Here is a 13,672-nt window from a genome sequence, read left to right as displayed (position 1 = left end):
ACTATTCCAACACCTGGTGAGACGACAACTACAGAAACAGTAATTGCGGTGAATGCAGTCAGGAGATTCAGAGTTAGAAGGCTATTACGTCCCTTTCGTGGTCGTCTTCTCAATCGTAATCCATACCTCTTAAGTAGTCGCCTTCGCGAAAGTGATTTTATTTTTTATAGTCTCCTTTTTCCTTACCGTTACATCATTTCGATCACGATTCAGTATTTGCATATAGCCGTCCCCATTATGATAAAAATGTATTAAAATGGATAATGCCATAACCTTAAGAAAGCGAAATGCTAATAGGATTTAAATGATTTGTATACACTTGTAATAATATCAAGTTATATTATTAATACCGTATAAATTAAATACATTTGTCTGAACAGTACTTAGTATATCAATAAAGTTTCGTAGTGAATCTGGGAATAATTCCTTCTTGCAGGTAGTAGGGTTCTCGGCGGGTGTGCTCTCGGTTTCGTAGAAGCGTCGGTCATTTGATGCAGGAAAAACGCACCGATTTCCTATGCGCTCGCGTAAACTCGTACATCTGGGTTTTAATGTGTCTGTAAAATTCATTTTAAAGTGCGCGCAATGTATGCTTATAAGGAATGACGGCTTGATAATAATAAGCTAAGTCTACAGAACTTTGCACTGTTGTTTTCTCGTGTGGCTCAGGCATATATGTTATTGGTGTTCACCTTTCTTGATCTGGGGGGTCGCTTCGCGCAGATCTATTTTTTAGAATATTTTCACTCAAAATAATTTTGGAAAAACTTCCTACGTGCTGGGTAATGATGACCTTTAATTGTGGCATTCATCTCGGTTGAAGAAGTTTGCGCAGACTCTGATATCGTTCGAATTTTTACATACACGGTGTGGGTTGCGTATTTGCTGTAGTCGACTAGGATTAAAATTCTTTATTTAACGCGTCTCTTTACTTCTACGTCAATCTTTTTGTATAGAAGCAAACGTTATTCTGCGTTATTTGTGAGGACTGGATTGGCATTGTCTTGTAATTTGATCTTCGCCTCCATTTTTTAATAGCACCCATAGTTTGTCCGAAAAATATATTGGGGAATCACTCCTTAGTATCTTTCATTAGTTTATTATCTTCGGCTTTAAGTTTGTTCACGTTTTGACAACAAGTCCGTCCCCAAAAGATTAATAGTAATTTTTACTACAAACACCTTGAGATTCAGGGTTTTCCATCCACGTTACGTTAGTGGTAACCTCACCTTCAAATAATATTCTTTCTACAGTTATTGAACGAGCCACTGTCTTGGATATCAAGTTTGGTTTTCCAATTTTTCACCAAGCACGGTGGTTTATGATTGACAAATCCGACCTGCTGTCAATAGAAGTCTAACATTCTTGTCCTCCATTTTTACCGTCACGTGTTTCCGTACATTTCCGCATCCGCTTGAGGACTCGTTGTTTTTACGGGTCTTTTTCTCTGCAGTTAGGTATTGTGTCCAATGCGTTTGTACTGATTACATTTCCGGGACCGATATGCACAATCCTTCTGCCAGTGGAGTTCTGCACATCCTCAGGCAACGAGGTAATGCAGGCTTATTTTGGTATTTTTACTGAGGGTCAAGTTTTGCTTTTGCTTGACTGTTTAAAGATTAACACCTGCTCCTTTCTAAAATTTTTCAGTCTCGTTTCTCTAAAATAATTCTTTGGCATTCCTAAGCCAATTTATTGAAGGGTTATATTTGGTTTCTTTTCCAATCTGTTTAGTGCCCGACGCGTGCCTTCAACGTTCTTGGTCGGCACTAGGCCTTGCATAAAAATCAGGACCTTAAAGTTATCTTCCGTCGATGAGGATAGTCCAAAGTCGTCACAATGTCTATTTACGACTGAAGCAGATATGGTGTAATCTTGGTTTTCTTTTTGGGTCAGATTGATGCAATCTCCATTTTTGTATGGAATGAGAAGATTGTTGGGCTGTACAATTCCATCAAAGATTTCACTCTCTGGTCGAAGCACATTTTTCTCCTGCGTTTTCTTATATGTCTTCGCTGAATTGTCTTTTTTCCTTTTCTTTTTCTCTTTTTCCGCTTCTCTTTCTCCCGCTTTTACTACGCTTCTATTTCCACTTTTCTTCTTGTATTTTGTTCTTATACATATAAATAAACCTATGTGTACACAATAATGCACATATGTATACATATATATATATATACATATATGTGTGTGATCGTTTATGTAAATTCATGTTTATTTAATTAATTTATTTGTTTGTTTTCTATTGTTATTGTTAGTTTAAAAAAAATGGAGAACGGCCACCTAAAACCACTAACTTAGTTCTAAAACAGATCCTTTGTTTGATAAAATACATTCCCATTGGCTGATAGGAAGGGGCGCGGTGGATACTAGAAAGCTGATTGGCCAACTAGAAATCCTCAACATATATAAAAACAAGAAGCAACGACAGAATTCGCGCATAAGCCTGACGAATCCTATAGTTGGATGAAACGCAGAATATTCAGTGTAGCTTAATCGCCATATATATTTTATAAATTACTAACTAGCTCTACCTACGTATTGAGCACTTTTGAAGTAAATACTTAAAGTTTACGCATAAATATATACTTTCGTATATTAAATTTATGTGAATAAATGAAGTAGTTATATATATTGTGATATTCCAAACCTATTCTACTTGGTGTCGTGATTCTGTATACATGTATTAACTTATGATATATCTTGTCACTGGATATGTTATAAGGAATCATTTTCTAAACAGTGACTAGTGAACTTTTGGTTGTAAATCATTCTAAAAAAATATAATATGAACTGCTATGCATTTATCTATGCATCATCTAAAAGATTACACGAACGATCACATGTGAATCAACAATGATACTTCAAAAGTATATATATATATACATATACATATATATACATATATATACATATATATATAGATATAGATATAAATTTTAGTCATCAAAATTAAAAATTTATGTTGTTAAATGTTTAAATTTCAAATACAATGTTTTTAATTATTCTATGTAAAACAGAGAATACGTTTGAAATATTATTATATTATAATATTTCAAATGTATTCTCCGTCTTACATAGAATAATGAATATCTTTTGATTTGGAATTTTACCATTTCACGTCATATTTTGGAAAATTTTATTGAATGACTAAAATTTGATTTATTTGGTCTATCTTGTATATCGAGCAGTTTTTATTTAGATGGGATAGTGCTTACAGAATATTACTGCTAATAATATTTCGTACGACCTATACTCACAGGTTTCCGTACCAGTTGATTGTTAGATAATTTTATTCTGATATATATATATATATATATATATATATATATATATATATATATATATATATATATATAAATATATGATTATGTATATTCCAGAAAAATTGTAAAAAAAACCTTCAGATTTCATAATACTGAAACTAGAAATTAATACTATAAATATTTAAAAGACCATTCCAACCAGTATTATATAAATTCCTCTGACTAGTGTTTTCACCGTGAGTGTAATTTTCATAACGTTTTGGTCGATTTAACCTCCGACCTTCTCCAGGTGTATCTAATCGGGAATGTTTCTATTGAACTTGATAATTTGGATGGAATTTTTAACAAAACCTTCATTTACTTCTTGGTGGTAGCATAATCTCGTTCGATTATGACTGGGTAGATGTCATAAGCAATTCACAATTGTATTTTATGTTGCCCACACTTAAAATTGAAACGTTAAATATTTAGGAGAATATCACAAGTCGTTGCGTAGTGGTAAAAGTACTTCGAACAATTAATTGTATAACATATATTTTCCTGAATGCCTAAATTTCAACTCGTAATGTCGGCAAATCCAGTATATATTATCGATCGATTGTTTTACTGTTTTTCATATATAGTAGTTATTTCAATATATTTTCAATAGTTGGTCCGCATTAGCTAGAATAGAAACTTTACGATTTAGTTCCTTAGCAATAATTATTATTACTTACTTTGCCCTTATATGTATAAAATACGTTAAACTTTAACATACTTCAATGTATATAAAATATATATTCCGGGATGCTCTTAAAGAACGTTTAAGCTGATTTCTCTCTATCAAGTACCTATACTTTTTTTATATAAATTAGACGGCTTAACGGCTGTTTTCCTTGCTAAAAACAAGCTCGATTTGGTCCACCGCTTCTTATCTCGTATATATAAAGTTAAAAGTTTGTAGACCCAAAAATGACAGATAAGTTTGGTAGAAACCGTCTATTAGACGAACAGACAAACAAAAACCGAACAAACGAGGTCATTTTCTCACACACACACACAAATATATGTATATATATATATATATATATATATACACATGTGTGTATTGTATATATATATATATATATATATACATATATATATATACATATATATCGAGAGAGAGAGAAAGAGAACGAGAGAGACATTAGTTGAGACATTTTTTTTACCTTTTAAATTATTCGAATGAAAACTCTTTTAAAATGTGATGTCTGGGCAATTATCTAACAGCATCACATTTTCAGAAAAGTAAAAGAGAAGTATTAAAACATTTAAATGCTTTTCATTCAACGACGTTTACGTAATATTAAACTGATAGTCTGCTAGACGATAGCGGGTGATAGATTCATCTTACACCCACAGAACCAGTCTCTGATAACGCATTACTTCTATACCGAATATAAAAGCACGATTTTTTTACTCTTCTATTCTCTTATTTCATCTAAATTTAAAACGAGGACACTTTTGCCATATATGCAAAAGAAAAAAAATTGCAACAATAATTACAAAAGCATTTAACTGCGGGTGATTTTTTTTCATGCATAAGTACCTTATATTATCATCGCAATCAATCTGACTTAAACCTCGTTTATACTTGCAGAACGACTAAATCGAAAAAAAAAAGATATTGTGAAAGACAATGAACGAAACACAAAAAGATCTGTCATATTATTTATTCTATCTAATTTTATTCTCTTACACACACTCTTCTTGAACCATATGCCCTCATAACTGTTTCTATTATTTTCCTTAGATTTGAAACTTACTAATTTAACACAAAATGAGTTTTTTTTTAATTTTTATATTGTTTGGGTACTGAAAAGAACGAGTAATAATTTTTTTTTAAACTGCGACAAGCTAATATATTTACTAGTATATAAATTTATTATTTCGATAGGTCCTCAATTATATTATCACATGTCTTTTAGTAGAGCATTTTCGTTTAATAGCGTCGCTCACTGCTTAATTAGCGTAATGCAAATCTGTGAATAATCCAAAAGAGCATATTAAAATATCCATCAATGTTTATATAAAGACGTTATTGAGATAAAACATTAACACCGATCTTCTAAATCAGTGCAGAACTGTCGGCTACCAACAGGACTGTTGCATTTTCTATAGCTGGCTTGGGATTGGTTCCATTCTAGCCACACTGACAATCTCTGATGCAGCGGAATAATCTTTCCTGGGATATCAATATCGTACATCAAATCTGTTGCGAAGGCCGCTGGAAAAATGGTGGGATCTTTCTATCGATCCAGGAGATATTTTACTTCTGATGCAATTCTCTATCTATATAAGAGCCAGGTACGTCCAAGGATGGAATACTGTTGCCACATCTGGGCAGGAGCTGCTAGAAATGACTTGTCCTGCCTTGATAGAGTTCAAAATATACTTCGTAGCCTTGTAGGAGATGCCCTTTTCCCTTCCCTGCAGCCTCTATCTCACAAAAGAGATGTTGAGAGTTTGTCGCTGATGTATCGTTATTTTCATGGAAAGTGTTCGACTGAGCTTCAGTCTATGGTCACTCCTCGCCAAACTTTCACAAGAAACACCCGTCTATCAATAATTTCCCCCACTCTTTATCTGTGCCTAAATCTAAACGTAGATTTCATGAACAAAGCTTCTTTCTTAGAACTGCACGCCTGTGGAATTGTCTTCCGTTTTCCTGCTTTCTGGCTGACTACAATATTGTTGTCTTCAAGTCTAACGTAAACAAGTTCTTGATGAGCCGGTCCATATAAGTAAACAAATTTACCGAATTTTACATTACTAATGATTATTATATTGTCAAATTTGTACTGCACTTATCCTCGAGTGGTCTTTTGACCTTGGTAATGCGGTGATGCCTGTGTAAAAAAATATCTATATAATTACATATATTTATATACATAAATAGTTACGTGTGTGCTCATATGAGGATAAATATGTAGAGCAGTGGAACCTATAGATGAAATGAAGCAAAGGAACTACACGGTTATCATAGACTTTCGTTTGGAAGTATAAATACAGACGAAAAATAGACTTACATATAAAAGCAAGACATGTGAATAGAGTAAAAAATCGATCGAGTGAGAGTAAGACGTGCAGATAGCATTAAGACAGCAACTAGGGAGCCCAGTTGTTCGGTGTAGAAAAAGGGGATGATCTAGCAATAAAGCATAATAATAGAACTCCCTTTCACCAAGAAAAAATAATTGGTTCGAACATCTCTAAAGGGCAAGACAAAGTCAAACGAATCTATTTTTGTCACACAAAAAAATCCCGTCAAATACGATTCGGAGGAAAATATAACTCCAAGGTAAACCCTATCCGGAAAAAAATAACAGGGTATTCTAGATCTAATGATTACAAATCGCCATGATTTCTGTGGGGAAGACAAGTTCCGTAATAACAGAGGTAATAAACGCATATATATATATATATATATATATATATATATATATATATATATATATATATATATATATGTGTGTGTGTGTGTGTGTGTGTGTGTGTGTGTGTTTAATATAAGCGCATATGTATATAAGTATAGATTTATGTATACAATACTTTTTGTCTCTATATGTGTGTTTATGTATACTTTTATATAAATGGTCATACAAATTTCGATACATATGCATGTATATATGTCTATAGAGAAATAAAATATATGTTTATGTATTGATATAGATGTTTGGGTCATTGTACATAGATATAGGGACGCATATATTTATGTATATATGCATATAAATAACTACGCATATTCATGCAGTTGCGCTAACATATATATATATGTGTGTGTATATATATGTGTGTGTGTGTGTGCGTTACAACTCTATACTAAGAACACGTTAAGGTGCTAGAATATAGGCGCCATGGTATTAAAAGTATCTTAGTTTGAAGGATAAACTAGCAATTCAAATCTATCGATAGAAAATGATTTGGATAAGAATATATTAGTATCACAGGGGATGCGTGAATAGAGATAACGTGCTCATGATTGTTGGATGGGATTTAACTTAGAACATATTCTGCAGGGAATAATTGAGAATAACCACAGAAATACACAGGAAATAATATGCTAATCGTTATTGTTTTATGATTTTTACGTTACGTAAAAAGCATGAAGAAGTGACGGTTGCAGCTAATCAAAGGATTTGAACTCTGCTACGAAACAACCTATGTCTACATTAGCAGAGAACGTTACCGCTGACTCAGCTTAAAGCATGATTTTGTTTCAGGCGTTGAACCTTTAGTCGTCACTTCGTGAAATGGCCAGTGGAATTTGCTTTATCGATATAGAGATCAATTACTAAGTAAATAAATTAACGCCATGTGAGAACCATTAATTGTAAACAATAGATAACATATATAGCAATTAGTTGATAATATAACAAAATATCTGTTCATATAAATGTATTTATATAATTATAAATAGCAATCATTTATCTGCCGTTTCTGAATTTTTGAGATGAGGCTTGGTTATTTGTATTATTGTTCATCAGACTAATGTTCTCATCTTGATTGTGATTTTCACAACGTTTCGATCGATGTAACCTCTGCCTTTCTTTAGGTGTGTCTTGTCGAACTCAGAATGGTTTCTGTCGAATTCGGGAATTTGGACGGAATTTCGAGCCGACCCCTTTATTTATGTCACGTTCCTAGCGTGCTCTTTGAGAATAACTAAGTACATCTATCCGTCATGGCTGACAGAACAAGAGCAGGCTACCCCGTGACGTAAATAAAGGGTTCTGCTCGAAATTCCGTCCAAATTCCTGAGTTAGACAGAAAAATTCCCGAATTCGACAAGATACACCTGAAAAAGGTCGGTGCTTACATCGACCGAAACGTTTTGACAATCACACTCCAGATAAGTAGTCGGTTGAATAATAATACAAAGAATCCGTTGTATTTACAGGTACTAGTGTGTCATGCCATTGTCAACATCAGTGCAGAATGTAACGACTACCGCTGGCCAAATGATCTGTGATTTCATTTGCAAGTAGCGTTAGCCCAGATTCACCGTCAACTGCTACAATAATCCAAAGAAATTTAACATATATGAAGTCAAATACTGGTATAACGTTATTAAGACTATCGAAAGAGATCAGGTTACTGGGCATCGCGATATCGCACAAGGCTAACTAACCGCCTTCTGTTCTCTATACACTCTTCAAATTTAAAAAAAAGCATACTTTTAAAATAGAGAAATCATTATAAATAATAATCCTTATGCCTATAGACACAAGTGTTTCATGCTTTCGCAATAATCAGTGTAGGAAGTGACGGTTGCAGCTAGTCAAGTATTTGTTCTTCGTGAGGAAGCGACCTATGTTTTCATTAGCAGAGCATATTACCGCTGAGTTACGTTACCCGCCACGATTATCCAGTAAATTTAAACATTTAATAAAGTCAAATACATGCATAACATTAGTATGACGGTGCATAGTAGTAATAAATAGTTATGTTAGCATCAAGAAATCAAATAGGGCAAAAATACCCGAAATTCGTTTTTTTGACACACTTTCACTCCAAACGATACATATGTCCACTTGGGCATAAGGGGCTACTAATTCTAATTTGAGCAATGCCTAAGAAAAATTAACAAGATGTTGGTGTACGTTACATTTGTACCGTACAGTACAGTTAAGGAATCAGGAAGCTAGAAATGAATTCGAAAATCTTGCTGTTCTATGTAAAAACATATATGAGTAGAAAGCAATCTGCCATTTAGGAACCTTGACAGTGAAGAGGTGTGATTTTTTTCTGCTAAGCGGGTAAGTTCAGAATATATACGTCGATCAAATAAGTTCATCAGGGCACTGCGATAAATTCATCAGGGCACTGCGATAAATTCATCAGAGCACATCCCATGAAAATAATTATAAAACAGGCACAGAGATGCAACAGGGAACCAATTAGATCGAAGAGGGAGGGAGAGAGAGAGAGAGAGAGAGAGAGAGAGAGACTACTTGTAGCTGCACGAGTCCAGATGTGGAAACAATATTCATGCATCGGCGAATACAGGCCTTGTAGCTTTCTAGCACGATAGAGGGAGAACACATTGCTTGCAGCGACCTTCGCAATGACGTGAATGTACTTGTTTTAGTTCATATTTCCTGTGAATGTAAAGCCGAGGAGTTTGAAGGAAGAATTCTGAGGTAAGGACCTATTTTCAATAAATATCGGCTGCTTGAGAGGCTTCTTGAAATTGTTAAAGGAGACCAGCTTAGTCTTACTAGCATTAAACGTTATCATCCATAAACGTCCTCATTCCACTATGGTCTGAAGGTCATTTTCTAAGGATTCATCCATTGTTTTGAACTTGTGGACATCCGTTCGTCCCTCGTGCATGTTATAGAGCATTGTATCATCAGCAAATACACCCATCTCGGACATAATATTATCAGCGAAATAATTGATGAATATCAGGAATAATTGTGGTCCACACCTGAAGCACTCTTTCATTAATGTTATGCTGTTTGGATAAACGTCCATCAATGATAATCAGGATGGTCATATTGTCTAAGAAAAATTTATTTATATTTAGTATTCGTCCAGTTATACTACACGATGTAATTTCATTAGCAGCCCTTCACGCCATACTTTGTCAAAGCCTTGGATTTATCGAGGGTTTCATCCCTGGTTTCGCCGGTCTTATCCAGTGCATAGTATATGCTTTCAGAGATTGCTGTTTAAATACCTGCAGTAAACGGCATTGCCTAAAGCCGTACTTTTTGTCAGAAATAAGATAAACTTTTGCAAGATGATGGATGAGTGCTTGATTGATTAGCGTCTCAAAGGTTGTAGTGAAGAGGTGGAGTTGACTGAATGGATGATAATTGAGACGGTCAGTCGTTCCCACCTGAATACTTGTACACTGGCACCACAGAGGCCATGGTTCAACTGCTTAGGAATCAAGATTAAGCGAGTCATTTATTACAGAGATTGGAAAGTACAGGGGCTAATTCAGCTGAACATTCCTTAATTAGTATACCATAAGTGAGACCAGCCCCACACCTTTAGTAAATGTTTCAGTTATTTATGATATCGCGGGCATGACAAAAGCGTGATATTCACATCATCAATTGTGGTTTTCATCTGCATACGGAAATTTGGGAAGACGTTTTTATTGGCTCCAAGCTGAAGATGGAGGCGAATCGCCGGGCAAGCAGTTTTGCCTTCTTGGTTGCCGTGCATGCAACAATTATAGTTATTGGATAGTGGGGGGGGGCTGCTAATTTCCCATTATTCACTATACTATTATAATTTCTCCAGAAATCATGAGTTTCCATCTGCGTCTCTATGCGTTCCCTGATTATTTCTACATGCTTGCTTTTTCCTGTTGCTATTTTTCTCTTAGAATGAATTCGAGCATCTACAAATATTTGCCTATTTGTATTTGACTTATGACGTACGAACCGATGGAATGTCGCTGTTTTTGTACAATGGAAGACACACAATTTGTAGTGAACCATGGGGTGGAGTTGGACTTGCTATACTACTTCTGTGCGGGGGCATGCGCTTGTATACCCGCTTTTCATTGTCTTATTTACACACTGTTCAACAGGGACAGATGAGATATTTTTCTATGGGACATCTCCGATATTTTCTCTGATGGCCATCCAGCTAGTTCTTATGTAGTAGCTTGTCATTTTGAGCAATGACTCCTACCTTTGAGGGTTGGGATTAAACTGTGATGTTTACTGATACCACAATGAAGTCTACATTCCCGAGTAAACAATGGACATTAGTTACGTAATCCTCAGGTACTATTGTAAGAAATAGGTCTAGAAGTTAAGCCTGCTGGTGATCATGATCTAAAAGGCTGGCTGGGAACATGACTGTGTGAAGGAATAGGCTCTAGTGAAGTGACAATTACAGCGTCCAGCTGCATCTGTGTAAACTGGGAAACCAAGCCTAATTTTATAGTGGACATTCTAATTACCAAACATAAGTATCTGAGCGTTACTATCTAAAAGAGAGTGCTGCATCTATACTATCAGGGAGAACGGTAAAAAATGTAAGTAATGCATTGATGAAATGCTTGTTGAAAACACATAAAGAACTGGTCATTCGATTCCAGATGTTGCTCTCTAGTTAAGGATAAGGTGTGTCGAATATAGAATCCCAACCCCTGAATACAATCTATCGAATCCTTACGGCAGACAGAGAGGAATCCTGTCATGTTAAAGTAGTAAGAAGACATTTAGAAGTATAGGTTGTTTTACTTAATGTAAAAATATCCGGGGAATTTACTACAACGTACTAGAATTGTCACAATAATCCATGATCCAACGACTAAAACTCTTGTAAAAATTCAGTCGTACAATAGAACTTATTCTAAGTGTGAGCGATTGAAAATAAAATTGCGAATTAATTAGAACTTCTACTGAGTCATGGCTGACGGAAAATAGAATGCTAACCTGTTGATTAAATAAAGGCAGCTTTTGAAAGTTGACTGTTTTGAATGTAGGATTCTCAAATTCGAAAAGATGTACATGAAAAAGTTCAGAGGTTCCATTGATCTCAACGTTATAAAAATAGAACTGAAGAGACGACCACTAATAGTAATAACGAAAATCGTACGATTCTAAGGGAATATTTCCATGAGTATCTGTCTTATAAGTATCTCACCATTTATTGTAATCGAAATAAAGCTAATAATCAACTATATCAACTACTGACAGATTTTAAAGCATACGACTACTACTACGATAGTGACCTATTTTTACAGTCAGTCATGTAAATTATATTAAACCTTATTTTCATTATATTTGAGTTACTCACAGTTACGATATTTAGTGTGGGTTTGTTAAACGTATTTTTTGTGGAGCGGGCTGCATTCAAACATTGCACAATGAGTTTTTCCATCCGTGTCGTTAAACACTAAGCCGCTACAATTCTAAAGAAGAAACTTTTGGCCTTTTGGCCAAGATCACAGTGTAGTACCTGTTCTTCAGATGCGGCGCTTTCATTTCTCGTTCTCTTTCAGTGGATGAGAATCCTTCACGACTGAGACAATTTTTTATTTTTGTACCTTTTCTCCACGTTAAAAAAAACGACCCTGTTGTGTAACTCTGTCCCGTGGAGAGGCATTGTAAATAGGTACAATCCTAAAGAAAACGTCATTTCTCTTAAAAGCATGGAAACATACGATCAAATATATGTGTCGGAACTTCGAAATGCTGCTGTGTAACTTCGATGAAACTTTTATTTTTTTTTTACAAAAGACGAAGTAAGCATTTCGAATGTAATGACTCCTATTTTTTTTTAAATTCGCCTGAGTGTATCTGAGGGAATAGTAAATTGCATTTTTATGATGACTAAACTTATGCAGTGATAACTTAAAAATGTATCTCTCTGTAGCAGATATTGACAGTGTCAAGCTCTAAGAAAGTAATCCCTGTTATGGACGTTTGTCAGGAATAAAGACGCGTCATAGTATTCTTTAATGCAGAAATAATTGAAGCGATATGCATTCTCCGGTGGCTCTTTAACATTTCTAAAGTCAAAGAAGTTTATGTGATAAGTATTAATAGATGGCTTAGCTGATTTGAGATTGGCGAATTTAATTTGAATGAAGCAGCGAGCCCTGGATGACCATATACAGCCAACTAGCCATGTTGGTAAAAGTGCAATCAGAATTGCGGCGACTATGTAAAAATGAATTCCCGGGCTTAACGTTTAAATGGTCTTAATGGTACAAATCCTGACTTCGTAGCATTTCAGCTTATATTTTTTTACCTAAAAAAAAAAAACGCATTACTTTTGGAACCACGCTCGTAGTTTAACTATGTTGTACACATATGGTACTATTTATATAAATTGTCATAAAGATGTCAGGCTATATATTTTGCTTTAAAATCTAATGAGGTTGTAATTAAATTGGCAAATAAACTTACCAGTCGTTTTTCTCAAGTGGAGTGAGAACATTAATAAGGATTGAAAATATTAAACGTCGTTCATCATCATTTAGTCAAGCCTAAGTTCACTAGACGCACATAAGCTATAAATGCCTGTGCAGATACGGTATACATGTAAAATCTTAATGAAGCCAATAAAACAGTTGAGGAAAAGTATATTTACTATAAATTATATCATTCGTATATCAAGACTACTTAAAAGTTAAAGGAGTAGAGTTATCGTATGGATTAGTGTTTTTATTAATAGCCTGCGTTTTTACTTCCTTGATTTAAAACTAATAAGTCAATAACGCGTGAAATATGACTATATGCCACAGAAGAAACACATTGGTGCATCGTAAAGTTAAGAGTTAACTTATCTTTGCTAATTTCATTTCAATATTAATAAAAAACTTATTGTTATTTTCCTTCAACTATTTCTCCTACAATAACTAACCACTATCTAGTTTTATCATACAGGAGAAATAGTGTTGAATT

The sequence above is a fragment of the Euprymna scolopes genome, chromosome 14 (genome assembly GCF_053919585.1).
Source record: "Euprymna scolopes isolate OS-2025 chromosome 14, ASM5391958v1, whole genome shotgun sequence".
NCBI classification, from domain to species: domain Eukaryota; kingdom Metazoa; phylum Mollusca; class Cephalopoda; order Sepiida; family Sepiolidae; genus Euprymna; species Euprymna scolopes.
Note: the sequence above shows the minus strand (reverse complement) of the source record.